The sequence below is a fragment of the Sminthopsis crassicaudata genome, chromosome 2 (genome assembly GCF_048593235.1).
Source record: "Sminthopsis crassicaudata isolate SCR6 chromosome 2, ASM4859323v1, whole genome shotgun sequence".
Lineage (NCBI taxonomy): Eukaryota > Metazoa > Chordata > Mammalia > Dasyuromorphia > Dasyuridae > Sminthopsis > Sminthopsis crassicaudata.
In genome coordinates, this window is record NC_133618.1 from 617823311 (window position 1) to 617842670 (window position 19360).

At 38.4% G+C, this 19360-nt stretch overlaps 1 protein-coding gene across 7 annotated transcripts in view; it reads right to left on the reverse strand.

The window, feature by feature from the left end:
• PKM (pyruvate kinase M1/2) overlaps positions 1–5958 on the reverse strand; it is a 28612-nt gene extending 22654 nt beyond the window's left edge. For 3 of the 7 annotated variants that reach the window (XM_074296193.1, XM_074296199.1, XM_074296197.1), the window contains exon 1: positions 5833–5954. The gene's annotated coding sequence lies outside the window, so the exon portion shown is untranslated. Of the gene's footprint in view, positions 1–4166; positions 4263–5832 lie in introns of those variants that run through there. The other 4 variants (XM_074296192.1, XM_074296198.1, XM_074296196.1 and 1 more) reach the window with 4 other exon arrangements.
• Between the last annotated feature and the right edge of the window lie 13402 nt (positions 5959–19360).

Sequence of the window (19360 nt, forward strand, 5' to 3'; positions counted from 1 at the left end):
AAAAAGTGAATACCAGTAAAATAAGCAACATCAGAGTTGATGGACATTCTGGTTTTGTTTTGGGCCTTTTTTTTTTTTTAAACAAAGTAACAGGCAGATATTAAATGTGTGAGTCAGGTATTATGCCAAAACACTTGGAAATAAAAAGACAAATAGTACTGTCTTCCTCTTCCTTTCCCATGGTCCTTAAATCATGGGTAAAGTTTAACAGGGATAGGCTGTGTATTAAGAAAAAAACTCTTTAGCAGATAGCAATCCACATCCAGAGAAAGGACTATAGGAACTGAATGTGGATAACAACTTTGTCGTTTGCTTCCTTGTTTTTTCCTCCCCCTTTTGAGCTGATTTTTATTGTGCATCATGACAATGCAGGAAAATATTAAGAATGGTATGTGTTTAACCTATATTGGATTACTTGCTGTCTAAAAGAGAGGTGAGGAAGGAGGGAGAAAAATTTGGAATACAATGTTTTGCAAAGGTAAATGTTGAAAACTACCATTGCATGTATTTTGAAAAACAAAAAGCTATTATTATTTTTAAAAAAATCTTTAAACTTAAGCTTGAGGCTGGTGGCTGTCTTCTTAACTGAGTTTTTTAATTTATATTTCTAATAAAATAAAATTTTTAAAATGCAAAAACTATCTTACCCTGAAGGCCATACAAAAATAGTATTTGGGCCATGTGGCATAGCTCTCTGGTTCTTCAACTGTCTATTCCCCTTCCTTCATAAAACATAAGTCATATAAACAGTCACAAAAAAAAAAAAAAAAAAAAATCATCTTAAGAAGAGCAGAAGTTTCTGGAGAAGGTGAAGACAACTTTATACTGATCTGGAATACTTTGGTATCCCTGTAAATTGATTTGCCCCAGAATGCCTATGCTGTTAAAAACTGACCTACCCTCCAACCCAACAAAGTTATTTATTCTTTCTGGAAATCAGGCCACCATTCATCATAGTCAGTCCACTACATGAGTCTTTAAAACCATACCCAGTAGAATCAATATGCCTTCTAGCTCCACCAAGCAGATAGTTTACCATTCATTTAATGCCTCTGCAGATCAGCTGCCCTCTTTTCCCCCCTCTCATTAAATTCTTTCTGGATTGTTTGGCTTCCTGTATTTGATGGCCACGGGTAGGTACTACAGTCTCCCTACGTGCCATTCAGCACACCACACTGCTGTTCTGCTGCCAAAAATAACCCTCCAAAGCTGCTCAGCTCTCTCCTTTCATTGGGAGGCAAAATTCAGCAACCTGTTGTTTCAGGATCTAAACTCAGAAGGTCACTATACCTATATGCCTTTTCTAAAGACATTCAAACTAAGCTGAAACATGCCTTTCCCACACCTAAATAGGTTTATTTAAGGGACCCGTGAACTAAAGGAAAAATTTGAAATGAAGCATTTTCTATTTCTATGTTTATTCAACTCTCCACAGTTCAGCCAAATATACCCTGATTTTCTTTCAGGGGAAATTAAAATAAAATTAAAATTGAAGCAGGTTGTTGCATAGGCATTTTCCTCCTATCGATCTCATCTAATCTACTTCCTCATTTTCTTGTTTAGAAATTAATGTAGTCATGGGACAGCTAGATTGCACAGCAGCTAGAGCATTGGCTCTGAGTTCAAATCTACCCTCATACATTTAACTCTTACTAGGCTGTGTGACCCTGGACAAGTCACTGGATGACTCAAAAAGGTGGGGAGTGGGAAGGAGAGGGAAGCAGAAAGAGAAACAGACAAAGAGGAAGGAGGGAGGGAGAGAAAGAAGGAAGAAATTATTGCAGTTAAAGGCTCTCTCCTTGGATCCTATTTAATGCTATGAGTACTTAAGGGGTGTTGAAAATCTAATTCAAGGTAAGGATTTTTGTCTTAAAATTTTAAGATATGCCATGCATATTTTAGCTATAATAAACTTTTCCTGTATCAATTAAATTATTTTACTTTAATGCAATAATCAAATTGGAGAATGTGCTTGAAGAAATGTTATGTCAAAGCATCCCTTTATTAATAAACTAAATACCATAATTTACACAAAGTCCTTCAATTCCATCTCTTTTCCAGTTGAATTATTGGATGTAAAAAAAACTTCAAAGATCTAAGATATGCATGAGGTTTCATATAATCATTTCTAGATTTCAAAAATTCACTAAAATAGAGGGGATGAAAACTAGACATTTTACTTAGTAGAAAATGAGAGAGTGCCTACCTAAGTTTCAGTTTCCCCATTTGTAAAATGAAGATAATTTGTACTGCCTACTTCATATGGTAGAAACGGTCTTTGAAAATCCTAGTCATGAAAGTTATTAATATTTATCTTTCACTCTATTTTAACCAGAAGGGGCAAAATGTTCTGCTGTTTTATTACTGACTTTACTATTTAGAAAGGAATCTGGAACCTAGAAGTAGAGGTTGGATTTACTTAAGATGACAATTTTATTTCAAGAAGTGATTTGGGGAGATGAATACAATTCACTTTGACTCTAAAAAAGAAATGGGAAGCTTCTAAATAGGCAAGGGCAATACAAAATTTCCTCACTCACCCAACAAAAATTAATTCTCTCTCAAAAGCTGTTATCTTGAATGGGTGAGACATCTTGGAAAACTTTACTCCAGCTCAAATTTATTTCAAAATTATCACTTTCCTCTGAAGTAACTATTTCATCACCTTTGGTGATTGTGATATAGAGAACAAAACCTTTGCAACCAACAGTATAGCAGGGAGTCATCAGACCCACCCTTTTTGGTGCCCTAGGGAACAGACACACCCTTGGATGCCAGAAGGGTCTAGGACTCCACAATTCTAATTTTAGCTGTAGAGAGCAAAGCTATTTACTCATTTTATGTACTAGCAGATGTATTTATTACATACATTGTAGAAGCAGGCAAATCTATGAAATCAATTCAAACATTTATTTAGTAACCTAGCATATCTAACTGGGATGCTTCAAAGAGAAAACTAATCTTGCCCTCAAAGAATTCACATTTTATTATACACATAAAATTTACCATACCACAGAATACACATAGAATTGGTAAAATGAGTATGGAGAGAGGTAAAATTCACTTTTGCCAGTTTAAGTGAAACAATAATTATGGCAACATAACTTTAAAAAGAGAAAAAACTCTTGCTGATTCATGTTCTACCCAAACCCAATAGATGCTTGTCCCAATGGAATTTGCATAGATATTTTCCAAAATTATTAGTTGCCTGGTAACAATGCATGCCCCAGGAGATTAGTCTTTCTTTCTGAGGTCCCCTGGAGTTTCCAGGAGATTAGTTAATAGAAACAACACCAAAAAAAATTTTATTTCACATAAATTTAAATCCAATAAGTATTTATTAAGCACTTCTGTGCCAGACTAAAGGAATTCAAAGGTAAGAAATAAATAGTCTGCCCACAAGGAGTTTATAATCTCAAAGAAAGTGAGCTTAAGCTTCAGTTTTTGCACTAAATCAGAGGAAGATAAAAACCAAACTTCCTCCAAGTCTTCATTAGTTAACAAAAAACATTTGGAAATTTCAGTTCTGAGCAACATTAGATCTAACTTTATGTAACGCACTCAGGGAAATGGTGATGCTCTTTAATTACTACTATACTGGACATGATATACCATGAGGAATCACCGCATATTCCCATATCTGCAGTTTTAGTGCAAAGTAAAACATACAAAATTATGGCATTTAACTCCTATGGTAACAGAAATAGTCATTCAGTGGTTAAGCACATTATCATCTTCCCCTCCTGTGTTAATCCCCACCCCAAATGAAGCATGTTAATCTCAGCACTAAATGAACATATTGAATGAGAATGATGTTCGAGAAAGTAAAAAGAATACGGGAAAGTATGTCTGAGACAGATAAAGGACAACCTTCCCTCACAACTTTCTTACTTTCCTAAAAGCAGGAGGAGTTTTTTGTCTGCAACACGCGGTGAAGAATGATGCATAAATTATGAGTAACAGTTCCTAAGGCAGCCAGTCAACAGTAGGCAGTCACTGAGTTACCAGAAGCTACGTGCATGGGAGACACCGAGAGATGGAGAAGTCTGGTCCAGCCAACTTTTACTCAAGCACTATGTAAAAGCCCTATTGTCTGACTTTAGGGGAAGGTCCCAAGACCTACATCATCATGGAGCTGACCTTTTTCTCTTTCCACAAGCACTTACCTAAAGAGAAGGGAGTATTCAAACCAGGTAAATACAGACCAGACTAAGCCTCAGATTCTGAGGACTCAAGGTCTTTCTCCCCAGAGATCAAAAGCTGAGCAAAACAGGAAATTATGAAAAATTTTAAAGAAAAAAAGTGCACACCCATCTTCCCTTCTCTTTACTACAGGAAAGGATTATGTAATTGTACTCTATTAAATTGCCTGCAATAATCAGGGGCAATTCCCTTTTCATCTCCTCCCATTCCAAACGTTAACTTTTACCAGGACATGATGCTTTCTTTATGTGGGTGTAATGGTAGCACAGGGTAGATTTAGGGAGGGGGAGAAGAGAAGCCTCACAATCAAATCCAAAAGAACCCCCAAACTACTACTGTAATGTAATGGTTGTTAAAACCTAAAAAGTGGAAAGTCCTGATCTTTACCACCACTGAATGTAAGGGGATTCCTTCCCCACCTAGTAGCTGTCTATAAGATGGCCAAGGATAGGGATGAAATGAAAAGCTGAAGAGGAAAAAGCATGCCCTGGATATGAGCACGAAAAGGATAGGGATTGGAAGGAGAGAAAATTCACCAGGAGTGCCCAGGGGGGATAAAAGTGGAAAGGGCACCAAAAGTTGGGAGGGATTGGAATGGGGGAGGGGAAGAGTAAGCACCAGGAGTTGGGAGGGGGAATGAATGGGGGAAGGGGAGAGGAAGAGCACGTACCAAGAGAGGGGGGGGGGGAATGGGGCAGTGGAGGGGAAGAGCACGTACCCAGACCGCAGGGAGGGAGAAAGCATGGGGGAGGGGAAGAGCACTATAAGTAAATGAGGGGGAGGGGGGTGAGCAAGCACCAAGAGAGCTGGGGAAGGGAGGAACGGGGGAGGGGAGGGGAAGAGCACGTACTAAGACTGCTGGGAGGGAGAAAGAATGGGGGAGGGGAAGAGCACTATACTAAGCAGGAGAGCTGGGAGGGGGGAAATGGGGGAGGGGAAGAACACGTACCAAGAGAGCAGGGAGGAGGATGAGCATGCACCAAGAGAGCTAGGAGAGGGAAAGAATGGGGGAGGGAAAGAGAGCTGGGAGGATGAGCATGCACCAAGTGAGCTGGAAGGAAGATGAGCGTGCCCCGAGAGTTGGGAGGGGGAAAAGCACCTACCAAGAGAGCTGGGAGGGAAATGAGATGGGAAAGAGCATATAGTAGGAAAGTTCCGAGGAGGCTAAAAGAAAACGGAGGAAGGAGAGCAAGCATCAAGAGAGTTGGTATGGGGATGAGATGGGGGAGAGGAGAGGGGTAAAGGACACACCGCAAGAGCATAGAAGGGGATAGAAAGGGAGAAGAGACACAAAAGTAACTGGAAAAAAGGGGTAAAGAAGAGCCACACTAGGAAAAATCAAGGAGAGGAAGAACACATATTCTAGAAGAGATGGGGTGGATGAAGTGAAGAGATGAGGAACAGTGGGGGGTAAAGAAATATACCAGAAGAGCTGGAGAGGGATGAAACAGGGTGGGAGATGCACTAAAATGAAATTAGGAGTAACAGAAAAGGTGTGAGGGGGAACGTGGGGCACAGAGGATGTAGAGAGTCGCCTAGTTTCCCCTTAATTTCCTAGTTCTTAGTAGTATGCATCTCCTGAACAGGTGAGTGTAGGCTGAGACAAAGAGATTGCAATCAGGGCCTCACCTTCCAGCGTAGGCTGTCCCTTCCAAGGAGCTCTAAGTGACGATGTCCCTTCCTCCGAAGCGACGTTCTTCTGCCGCTTTTCAAAGCTGTAGTCTCAAGGTGATCCCACTGCCGCAGCACCACTGCAGATTCATACGCAATCCCCGCCCCCGTAACCCTCCCCCTCTCAGTCGCCCATCCACCCTTCCAATTGTCCCCGCCCAGTACCTCTTTAATCTTCTTTTGGTTGTGTCCTCTAACTAGGCGAGACCGAGAGGGGGGAGGACGTAAAGGAGTAGTTCTTTCCTGAGGGATTAAATTTTCTGGCGGAAGGACATGTTGCAGATCGAATACAATTATGTCCCCATTGGCCAATGAGGAAGGCCCTTGGGTTGCGGAACCAGTTCTCGGCCAGCTAGGGGTGCCCTGCCCTAAGCCCGTAGACCCATCCTGTTGTACTGATTTAGATTACAGCCTGCGGTAGATTGGATAAGGAGAAGGAGAAGGAAAAGGTCCTTTACTTTCAGTCCTTCCAGTCACCTCTCTTGCAAGTACATACTATTTCAGAAATTCCTTCTTCCAAAACTACAAATTCTATAGTGTGGAGTCACCACAGCTCTCCTCTGCACCCCCATCAGCAAGGATGACTTTCGCGGTTTAACACCCAGGGCTCTGATCATTCCCCCCCCCCATCCTCCTCACTGAGCGGTTTATAAAGGGCATAGTTTTACAGATCGCTTCTTTTCTTTCTCCAACATCTATCCCCCCACCCCTTCATTTTAATTTAGGACTTGGGGAATCTGGTTATGTGGACTTTTTCCCCATTTCCATCTTCGCTATGACTCTTCCGCTTGCTCCCAAGTCCCAGGCAAGAATTCTCTCCTCTGCAGCTTGGAGCCCTATGCGGGGGGACAGGATGTGACGGAAGAGGTGGGGTGGACAATGACTAAGCAGGCAGTTAGATGGGCATCTGAGATCCACGTGTGACTTAAGTATGGACACATTCTAAATTCCAGTAGGTGGATTTTCCCGCATTACCGAATCTTATCCTGAGGTTCACTCTAAAATGTCAAAAGGACACAAGGATTAATTCCGTCGATCTCCGTACCTCCCGAGTATTCGATCCCCTCCCTATAATCCAAAGCAGATGTATCTGTACCTACGCAAAACTGTGAGATTGCAACCCTAGAATCTTGAGGATAGCCATTCTTTGCTATAGGAAAGTGGACCGCAGTGGGGGTGGGGAATTGTCAATCTTCTTGAGATTGGAGGTTGTAAACAAAACGAATTATCCTAGAGGGCGGAAGAGGGCAACTGGCAGAATCTACTTGGTCCCTTTGTTACTGGTTCGTATGCAGTACTTTTGCTCTTAACCTTTTTGTGAGTGTGTCAAGGACCCCTTTGACAATTTGATGAAATCCATAGATCCGCTTTCTCACGTTTATATATTTTAAGGAAATGCTGAATTTCAGTTAAGAGTATTTCACATACTCCATGAAATCTACCTGTGGATCCCAGATTAAGAATTCCATCTGTATCATCCTAGATTGAAGAATTTTGAATAGTTTTGGATGGAAGACTACTACAACAGAAAAATCCAGACTATTGTCTCTATACTGAAGAAATACTGGGGGGTTGGGAAAGGGTCTGATCTGATATCCAAAGGTGAGCTTGAAAATCTATACAACTATCAAGGCTAAGAAAAAAACAAAGAGGATAATGACAATATTTATAACACTTTCCAAGGATCTTCAGACCTTATTTTAGGATATTTTACACTCCATGTCCATACATGAGTCACACGTGGATCTCAGATACCCATCTGTCTGCCTGCTTAATTATTGTCCTCCCACCCCCTGCTGTCCCATTCTGTCCCCCATTATAGGGCTCCATGCTGCAAAGGAGGAGGGAATTCTTGCCTGGGATATGGGAAGAAGGGAAAAAATGATGGTGAAGGCAGGAAAAATCTAGAGGCTATTGTCTCTATATTGAAGAATAAACATTGTTGGGAAGTTGAAAAAAGTAGAATTAGAAGCAGATCTGAGATCTTAGGTCCAGGTGTGCAGGAGCCAGATAACCCACGCAACTATTAAGGCCAAGAAGAAAACAAAGAGGATAGACAATGGCAATATTTTTTAAGCACTTTCCAAGACTTTAAGACCCTATTTTTGGGTAGGTATTTTACAGATGAAGAAACAAATTTAGAGAGATTATAAATGAGTTGCTTAGGACTTCTGTATCAGAGCATGGGTTTCAACATACCATTTTCTGTTACCTGTATCCTGAGTTTTACATGTACTTTCTGTGTTTTGCTTTCTTAATCAGGGCAAAATCAAGAACCAAGAATTTTCTTCAATAGCACTAGCAATATGACCCTGGGGAAATTATTTTACTTCTGTTTGCCTCAGTTTCCTCATCTGTAAAGTGGGGATAATAATAGCACCCAATCTTGCCAGATTGTTGTAAGGATCAAATGAAGTAAATTATAAAATATTTTTATACTTCTGTTCCTACATTTACAGTTCTGTTCCTTCTAGCACTAATTTTTTATTACTCTAATGGATTCTCAATGTAAGGAAGTTAGCTGCTTTCCTTAACAAGAGTTTTTAATATATCAAAGGAAATAAAAAAGAAGAAATCCTGAAAAAAGTCATTAACCCAAATATAGTTCATTCTCCTAATCCAGTAGAATCTATCCAATTTAATGTGTTAATAGTATTTAATGAATGTAAGGGGCCTTTAAATGGGTGCCACTGCGCATCGGGAGATTGAGGCCCGGAAGTAATTTCTGTGGATATTAGGACTGCCCTTGGGCGGGATCCTGGCCATATTGAGATAGCTTCGTAATGGGTGACTCTCTCGCTGATTGGCTGTGTGTGTGACCTCACAGGCCCTATGTAAGCCCACTGCAGGCAGCAATCGCCCTCTTTAATCTGGCGTTCTTCACCTTGGCTTTCTAGCCTGGGTGGCCAAGCCAAGATGGGTAGCCAAAAGAGGTAAGGAGTTTGGTAGTGAACACGTGGGTCTTCTGACCAGGTGTTCACTCGGGAACCAACAAGTCAGGGCATCAGTTAGGGCATTATGTGAGTAGGTATAATAAAGGCTTTTAAGATTACACGTTCTTGACTGCGCTACCGGTTATTAAGCTAGTAATTGTAACTGCCAGGAGAGCACGTTACAAATGAAGACAGAAATCAAAAATTGAATAAACAAAAGCAGAACTCACAATATTCAATTGAAGTTTAAAAGAGCCAGCTTGTAGTACAATGAGTGAATAATTAATAACAACAATAATAACAATAACTATTTTACATAGCTTTACTGTATGCCAAGCAATGTGGTTAAATATTTTACAATTATTATTTCATTTGATATGATAATGATAATGATAAAATTAATTTTAAACTGATTAAGGAGGCTAAACTCAGGACAAAGAATTAAAAGGATTATATTAAAAGGGTACTTACATAGATAGGCTGATCACTGGAGACAAGGAAGGATTCAAGATATTGATTACTTTACTGATAACTTTTGCTAACAAATAAAGACAAGTAAGACAGGTCCAGTTCAGCCAAAGGGAATGTGTCATAGTATCTTAATTCTTCCCCATTGCCTAAATTTGATTTTTATCAGGTATAAACAGATATGGATGGGGGAGGGAAGGGCAGGGGTGACTTGGTATGGGAGAATTAACAGGGTGATTCAAAGACTGAATGACTCTTCCTCCCCCCTCCCCCCCCCCCACTGAATAACAAGCCTTCCTAATTCCTGGTCCAAGAAAAGGAACAGGAAATTAGAATTAGGAAACCTATATTCTAATCCCAATTCTGTCATTAATCAACAGGTTCTATGCCTAACTTTGCTAATAACCAAACCTGTAACATTGGACAAGTTACTTTATCTCTTTCTAGGCTTTAGCTTTTTCACCTATAAAATGGGGGAGTAGAAATTATCCTCTCCCACTTGTAACATATTTGAAGTATGCTTTCCCATAACATATCCTAGCCTTTACTCTGACCTAAATCCCAAATTTATCAGTTATGATTTGAAAATCAGGCACCAGATAGCCAGGGTGTTGCTGATTAACATGCTCGGGCTAAATCACTTTAGGTTCCTGTTAACCTAGATAAACTGGGAGAAAGTGAGTAGCCTAGAATAAATAGCAGAAAAATAATTTCCAGTTTCATTTGAGTGACATTTTTATCCATCTGATTTCCCTTAAAAAAAATCCCTTTAATATCCTAAAATTGAACCTTCATGTGTTATTCCAAGAGAATTAACAATCAGAATTGAATTGAAGTGATTGTAAATTTCAGTTAGCAGTTACAGATGCCTAAATTTCAGTTGGCAATGAAAGATCTAATTTTTTTCTCCTTTAAGTTCATGGATTCCCTGAAATCTAGTCACAGACCCCTTGGGAGTCCATTAAATTATAGGTTAAGAACCTCACTCTTAATATATTTTATCCGAATAAGGTTTTTTGGGGAAAAAATCAGCCTATTTTCACTTGAGGATAATTTAGATTCTATCATTACCAAAAGTAAGAGAACTAGTTATTAGACTAAATTACCTTTTGGTCACTCCTTCTTGACAACAATTTAACAAATTCATTCCTCCCATAAGAAGTACTGTACTTGCATCCAGCTCTAACTTTTTTTTTTTTTTTTTAATTAGGAACAGGGTTTTTGAATGATCAAATGATCTTTTAATTGTCTATTATTTTGCATTATATGTTAGCGTTTCTGTCACTATCAAAATCTAAGCATTATTTTATCATTGGGTGAGAGTGTGAGAAGAAAAGAGAAAGTCAAAAGGGTGATACATTTTGATTTTTGCTCCCTTCTCTCCTCCAAACCATTTCTGTAGGCTCTTACTATGGCTAGTGTCTGCTGCTGTTACTCCTGAGATGACAAATCACCAACTACAACAGAGAGTCTTCAATCTAACTTGCTTTAAGGGCTTTGTAAACTGAGATGGGAAAAAAAAAAAAAATCTTTATTTTCACTAATTTCTAACTGAAAACTAGTATTTCTCTTGATTATGAATTTTAAAAACATTATTCTGATGAATCCATAGACTTCACCAGACTACTAAAGAGTAAGAACCCCTAATACAGAAGGAGAAACCAGCAGCATGGAGCCCTGGGGAGTTTCAGTCTGTTGGGGTCTGCTAATGTTGTGCCACAGTTCCCTTTTAATGTCCGGACCCAGTTTCCCTAATTGTCATATTCAGTTACTATGCCTCAGGTTATAATCATTCCCTCTTAAAGTTTGATAGGATAAAGGTCTAATATCTTAGACTTTAAGCTATAACTATTCTTTATCCATTTTAGACATCAATATTGTCAATAGACAATAAATATCAGGAGCCTCTCCCGTATCTCCCTCCATTATGTCATTCTAGGTGCCTCCCCTCATTAGGTCATCTCCATCCAGGGATCTCCTCCATTATATCTTCGTTCTTGTTACCCTAGAAAAGAATCTTGTATCTGACATTCACTGTTGGATTCTTGGAGGCAATAGTCTCATTCAGCCCTGGGCCCAAGCCATGGATCCATTTGGTGCCAGTAAAATAAATTATTTTCTTTCAAATAAATTATTCAAATGTTCTCTAATCTCTATCCTGCCTCAGTTTATTCGGTATTGCATTGTAATCTTGGCCTAGTTGGCAATAATAAGAGCTGAGACTCAGCTAAGGCTGCTATCAGGAAAGAATGGCTTACCTGAGACAGTTTCAGAATTGGGCTTCAGGAGCTACACAGAATGAGGAAGTATTTAAAGCCACCCTGCCCTGCCTTTGGGGCTTGTGTATTTTAGTCTGACTGGCACACCTTTATGGCATTACCTATGAGAGAGTGAAAGGAGGAAGAAAGGATAGGTTTTCAGAAACTTGCAATGACTTGACTTTAGTGATCTCATATTTCTCCTGTTTTCTTTTCTTGTGTGATATTCACTATCTATGCCGCCCAAAGGACAGGAAGTTGAGCTTCTGTGGCTTTTGTATTACCCCTGTAAGCTGTACCTTCTACAAGAAACCTTTCCTGATCTTCCTACTGCCCTTGTTTTCAATATTACCTTATATTTATTTTGATTTTCTCCCATATATACATGGTATCTTTCTCACAGATGTAAACTTACTGAGAGCAAAGAATCTACCATTTATCTTGGTATCTCTATTACCTGGAACATTTATTAAACACATGATAGGTATTTAATAAATGCTTTGTAATTCATGGATTGATCTTATGTAGCCTAAAAGATATGACAAAGAAATTTAGGAGATGGTGCCAAATAAAACATTCTTTTCTTGAAATTCCTAATCCTAATGAGGCAATGGGGTTAAGTGACTTGCCCAAGATCACACAGCTAGGAAGTGTTAAGTGTCTGAGGTCAGACTTGAATTCAGATTCTCCTGACTTCAAGGCTGGTGCTCTATCCACTGTACCACCTAGTGCCCCCTCTAATCCTAATTCTTGCATGCTATGTAGCTAGACTTCAGGTACCTCAACTTGCTGCCTCAATTTTCCTATTTGTGCCTTCATAGAATAGGAAAACATATCTTAGTACATGCTTGCTTATGGAAATGTATACACATGTGAACATAGATTCCTAAAGCTATCAACCAGCACACATATACCAACTTTTAAACTTCTGGATCTGTAATCCCAGATGCCTTCTGTGATCCCAGCGAATTGAGTATTGAGGGATCTCAATAAAGACTTATTTATGTTGCATTAAAATACTCTTGGACCAGGAGAGTTATTCATGTGATGATTAGACCTTCTTCTGACCTTTCTCTCCTCTCTGCCCCTTAGTATCCCTTCATTTTCTCCCATGTATGATTTCTAGTTGGGGAATCATAAGCTCTTAGAGCTGGAAAAGCCCTCAGAAATTAATCCTCCTCTTCATTTAATAAATAAGGAAAGAGAAATAGAAGTGTCTTGTTCATAGTTGAATTACTAGTCAGTGGCAGAATCTGAATCCCAAACCAAATTTTCTGATTCCTTGCTTCATGTTTATTCTACTATGCCATAGGATACTATTTTTGACTAAAGCATCGGACATCAGTCAAGTTTGTCTTAAGGATTTCTTATCAACCCCATCCCTTGCCAAACTCATCTCTAATGCCCAGGATCCTTATTAAGCAGCACCTCTCCCCCCCCCCCCCCAATCAATTACTAGGATTTTTCATTGAATTGAGTGGTTAGACAAATTGTAGGACATGGCAAGAACAGTATGGTTCAGTGGAAATTGTTACCCTTTTAGGACTTTTCTAATTGATAATGAGCTAATGGATGCATGTGTTTGATCATCCATCTAATAAAGCTTAGCAAAAGCACTCTAGAGATAGTTGAGGCTGTGTGAACTAAAAACAAAACAAACAATCCCCCCCAAAAAACAAACAAACAAACAAAAACCACACCAGATACCTTTTTATATAAGCAGAAGAAAGCCTGCTTCCCTTTCTATCTCCTTCCTTGTGGAGATTCTCTGGTTCATCAGGGTCTCACTTTGCCTTTCTAGGTATTTCATTATATTTTGAGCAAACCTGGACCTGAAGTTCCCAGCTCCTCAATTTCAGATTCCCTTAAGGAGAAAAGAACCCCAGGTCCTTGAAAATGATTTAGCTCTGTGAAAAGGAGACTCCTTGACCCACCCTCCTGTCTTACTGAGTCATCCTCACTCTATTCTATTGTTCCTGAATGGAAAACTACTGCAGGAGAAAGACAACGGTGAGAGCTGCTCTCCAATCCACCACTCCTCCCATTCTGCATTATCATTTGAATTCTGGGAAGAAGGAGGCCTAGAAAGAGGATAGGAAGATCATGTAAAAAGACAGGCTCCTTTCAGTCTCATCCTGCTGTAAGGGTTGCTGTGATTGCTTAAGTACATTGAGCCCAAGTTTTGGAGTTTGTGGTTGGAATGACATCACATTTTCCTATTTTGCTAATGCCAGGGATCATAGCTAGAGAAGTAGTCATTGGTAACAATTTATCTTGAGCCCTAAATCTGGAATGTCTAAAATGACTTCAAATCTTATAACACCATAAATTCACAATTAGTGACTTATTTCCTTAGCTTTCTTTACTTCTTTGACTTCTATCTTTAAACTACAACCATACAAAGAATAGTCACACTTTAGCACTTTTCCCTACCTCTAATCAATTTGCCCTAGGTGCCAGAATACCTAGTTATAGTTCTATCTAGGATATTGGTAATGATATTGCAAAGAGGTCCCAAGAACCTTTTTTTTTTTTTTTTTGAGGCTGGGGTTAAGTGACTTGCCCAAGGTCACACAGCTAGGAAGTGTTAAATGTCTGAGATCAGATTTGAACTGGGGTCCTCCTGACTTCAGGGCTGGTGTGCTCTATCCACTGCACCACCTAGCTGCCCCTCCAAGGACCTCTCTTAATCCCCAAAATATTCTGCTGGCCTTCCCTCCTCCTTTATAATAAAACTCTTTAAGGCAGAACTTCAGTTCCAGGATTCAATTAACTAGAAATTTGCCTCATTGACTTCAAGTTTTGGATTAGGAAATCAAGAGTTCCCTAGTTAATAAGTGATCATAAGATATAGATAAATAGTTTGAAAGAATTACAAATTGCCAATAACCAATGCAAATTAAAACAACTCTGAGGTTTAACCTCTGACATTTCAAGGCAACAAATATAACTTATAACTAGTTAATGTTGGAGGAATTGGGAAAAGCAGACACATTAATAGACTCTTATTGGAATTATGAATTGACCCAATTATTCTGGAAAACAATTTGGAATTATGCTAGAAAAGTCAATAGACTATTCATGACCTTTGATTTATTAATGCTTTTTCTAAAAATATATACCCATTTATGCTAACATATTCATAAGAGCAAATTTTTTTGGTAACAAAAAAAGCCCCTTATAGTCTTTGTGTGCTCTCTATATCTGTAGTTATTTACAGAAATATCTAGCCATATTTAAAGCTAGATATCAATTATTTTATACTTCTATCTATATATTGATCAGATCAATCTCCTTGCCCAAGAAGCTTCAGTGTCTTCCTATAGCCACTCTGCCACTTGATAGTTAAAATCCAATGTGGTTCCAAGCTGTTTTTCCAGACATATTTCACTTTACTTGCTATCACAATGCTCTATGTTTGGGCCAGTTTGTCCCACTTTTCTGAATATGATATTTCTTTGCCCACCTCTATCTTTGGACTGTCCTCAGTGACAGAAGCACTGTCTCTTTTTATCATTGCTTATAGGAATTCTTAATCATTCAAGGCTAAAGTGTCCCTCCTACTGATTTTTTCCTGATATTCACAGTTGCTTTCACTTCCTCCTATTATACTACTACTCTGAAATTACTTTGTAATTACTTTATATATTTTGTATTGCCTAATCTGGGTACATGTTGTTTTCTTTCAAGAGAATTTCAGATCCTCAACAGGAAGTATTGTTTTCATTTTATCTCTGTATTCCTCTACCCTTGGACAGTGTCTGTCTTCTAGATGATTTTTTAAAAAAAAGGCTTTTTCATTGTATTGAGTGGTTAGAAAAATTTTAGCACATGTCAGGGACAGTGTGGTTCAGTGGAAATTGCACTGAACTTTGAGTCATAGTACTTGATTCTTACTTTCCTCTCATTTATTTAATACCTATATGACTTTGGCAAGTGAATTAACCTTTCAGGGCTTCAGATTAATTTGTGGACCAAGGAATTGAACTAGACATCTAAGGCCCCTTTTCATCTTGATCTCTGATATAAACTCTACCCACTTAGAAAATTAGAGGTTTATGTACAAATAAATAGCCACTTGAAGGCAGAGAGTATTCTATTTTTGTTTTTGTATCTCTAAAACCTAGTACAATGTCTGGAATATAGTAGATGTTTTATTTTTGTTTGTTGATTAATTTTTGATGATCTTAATGTAATATTTTTGATGATCTTAATGTAATGAAATATAGTTGTATCATAAGTAATGAGGAATATGAAAAATTCAAAGAAACATGAGACTTGTATGATCTGAGAGTATGAAGCTAGAAGAACTAGGGGACATTATGCCACAGATGCTATGATAATATAAATCAAGACAACAATAAAAGGCAATCAATTCTATTTAATTGTAATGACTAAATTCACAGTTTGAGAGCTTCAGATATGGCTAACTTCTCTCAACAGAGAAGTGAGATTTGTTCTTCTTTAGGAATTTTGTTTGGAAGCTTTTTCTTCAGTTAAAGCAAAGGTTCAATGAAGGAGCCAGTATGAAGGTGGAGATAAATGACTGTCCTTAAAGCAAAGGGCATCAATGTAACTGATCAGTTATAGCATGACACACTGTACATTGACCCCAAAATGATGATTATCATTTTGGCCTTTTTCAGGAAAAAGGACAAATAACATCAATGCAACTTGTAGAGAAAAATAAATCAAGGACTAGAAAATTTAAATAAAATGAATAGGTAGAGAATCAAGGATTACAACCCTTCTTCCCTTAGGTAAAATAGTCCTGAGACTGGTTAGGCATAATGATAGAGTTCAGATTCTATAACTGAGATGGGTAGCAGCTTTCAGTCAATCAACATTTATTGCTGTCCTGGAGTGAGGATGCCTGCAGATATATGTATATGGCCCAGGGATCAATCAGGTACTGAAAGAAGGAAGAAATTATGAAAGCATTCACTGCTAGATCTGCTAGTAATCTGATATAACCCCAATATACATACTATGTGATATCTACCTCAATGTGAAGGGGGACCTAGGGAAGGATGAAGAACTTTTTTTTTGGAAAATACGGCTTAGATTTGAGAAACAAAAGGGGCCAAAGATGGTAGATAATTCAGAAGACTTATACCTAAATTTCAAGAATATGTTCTTCCAGAAGAGGTGTTAAAAATAGGAATACCAACAATATTGCAACAACAACAACAAAAAATTATATTTTAACAGGAAATAGTTTTTTATTGATGTGAAAGGAATTTCAGAATCATCTGTATATATAGTCAGGCTATAGGCTAATTAGAAGATCAAAATAATATCAAAGTAGACAAACACAAAGATAAAACAATATGAATAATTGAAATAGCCTTATTCTTCTGACCTATTCCAAATTAATCAATAATGTTGAAAAATAGGAAATGGGAAAAAGCAAAAATATTAACCTATCCCAACGAGGGCAACATATAAGCTAACAAACACTGTAGTTAAGAGCAACACTGTTTTAGAATGTGAAACCATTTGTAAATTAACATGGAGAAGGATGGGGGATTGTAAGCAATATCCCTATATAAAAATGAAAATTAGTGGAAACAAAGTCTGTAGAAAATTTGGCATGAAACTCAATTTATATGTCTCTCCACACCCAACACAATTACAGATAAAATTTGCCTGGATGAAAGCCAATGGACATAAAATGGAATAAACAATTCATGGTTTCTATTATCTATGGGTATTATTCTGGTAAATATGCAGAGATAGCTAGGGATTGGCATTAAAAAAAAAAAAAAAACCTTGAATTTAAATCAAATCTCACTTAGAAACTACGTGACTGAATAAACCTTTTAATTCCAATTTATCTGTTGCTTATGTGAAAAAAGGAAAACAGTACCACCTATATATCAAAGTTGTGGTAAGGATATAACATTTGCAAAGTGCTTTACAAATCTTTAAATGCTATATAAATGCTAATTATTATCTCTGTAAAAGATACATGAATGTATCTAGATGAAAATAACAGAAAAGAACAGATTTTTCCAGTCTGTATAGCAGATATCATTTAAAAATGTAATCTAAAATTTTGTTCCTTTAAAACTGTGGTTTTTAGTATCATTATTTCTCCCCATCCCACTCCCATTCCAGTTCCAAACATTTGTAACAAAGAAAAGCAACTGATATAGTGTCCATTTAGGCAACATTTTATTTTTGCAAATTCACTCTGAGCCCCACCCAACTGTTGAGAAAAGGGAAATATGAAGATGTTTGATTATCTGATTTTTAAAGTTGTTTCAGTTGCTTGTGATCTTTTCATTTATATAGTTCTAGGTCGTCATATATATATAATCCTAGTTCTTTTGATTCTGCTTGTATTATTTGAAATAAATCTTACGGTGTTTTTCTGAATTCCTTATATTTGTTATTTTTACTATGTAAAAATGTTTCAATACATTGCAGCATTACAGTTTGTTCAGGCATTGCCCAATCAGTGGCCACTTTGTTTCCAGTTCTTTGTTACTAAATAATTGTATCTCTGAATATTTTGGCATATAATAGAATTTTGTTTCTGTCTTTTGACTCCCTTGGGATACATGCCTTATAGTGGGATTGGAAGTTCAAAAGTATACAGTGTAGTTTCTTTAGCAAAACAAATGTTTGTTACATAACTTATTAAAAGATAAAGGCAGTTTAAGATCCCCCTCTTAATGCTTTTTTCAGTTACATGAAATGTTTGACTTTGAACAAAACATGCTTGATGATATTAACAAGAAGTATCTCATATCTATTTAAATTAAAATTCCTTGGTAAATGTAACTATAGACATAACTTTTCAACAGTTACAAATTATTGACGAGTGAGGTGACAGATACGCAAATATGCATATTTCATCCCCCAGGTGATCAGCGTGTATTAATCAGGACTAATGCTGAGATACTTCAGATGTTCTTCTCTGGAGGTGATAGTATGCTGCCTTCGCCAAGACCCAAAGTATAACATGATTCTTCATCGAAAATACCGCAAAGGAAAAACTACATGGACTGATATATACTTATACACATATATATATCAGCAAAAGCATCCCTCTTGGCAATATTGTATGACTGAATTTTTGAAGTACATTGATCTCAAGAAGAAATGAAGTTGAAGGCAGCCTGATGGGAAGCTGCTCTATATTTAAGCCATCGAGGAAACGTATCATTCAGAAAAGGAGGTGGGAGAAGAGATGGTTAACCCAAATAAGGACTCCAGTGACAGCCACAAAAAGTAAAATAAAAACGAGACGAGCAAAAGAAAATTGAGTAGATCCTCAGCGAGGATGTATGGAATCTGGTCAGGGAGAGGCAGGGAGGCCTGATTGCGCCACCACGCCTTCTCCTCTGCCCTCAGCCGCACCTCCCAGAGGCCGCGAGGTAGAATGCGCTCAGGATTCAGACGGGGAACTCGGATTGGAACGTGGCCTCTGGACAGTGACCCGGGAGAGGCACTATTTCATCCCCTTCCTTGTCCGTTGAGGGGGGATAATACTTGCACTACCCTAACGCACGGGATCGTGGCGTGAAAAACATTGCGCAACCTGCAATATAAAGCTGTTTTAGTTATTTATGACTGTGGGAAACGGAGGTTCGAAGTAGCCATTAAAACTCCGTAGAATCTGGGTGCCGGGTTATGGCCCCTCCTGCAGGCCGCGTGCGGCGCAGCAGCCCTTGTCCACCATGGCTGCGTGTGCGCGGTGGGGACGAGTGGGAGGGATGCACAAGGCAGGAAGCTCTCACAGGGGTAGTGAGACTAGGGGATGCTAAGGGGGCATCGGCCCTCCCCCAGGCCTGCCGCGCCGCTCTGCACAAAGATGCC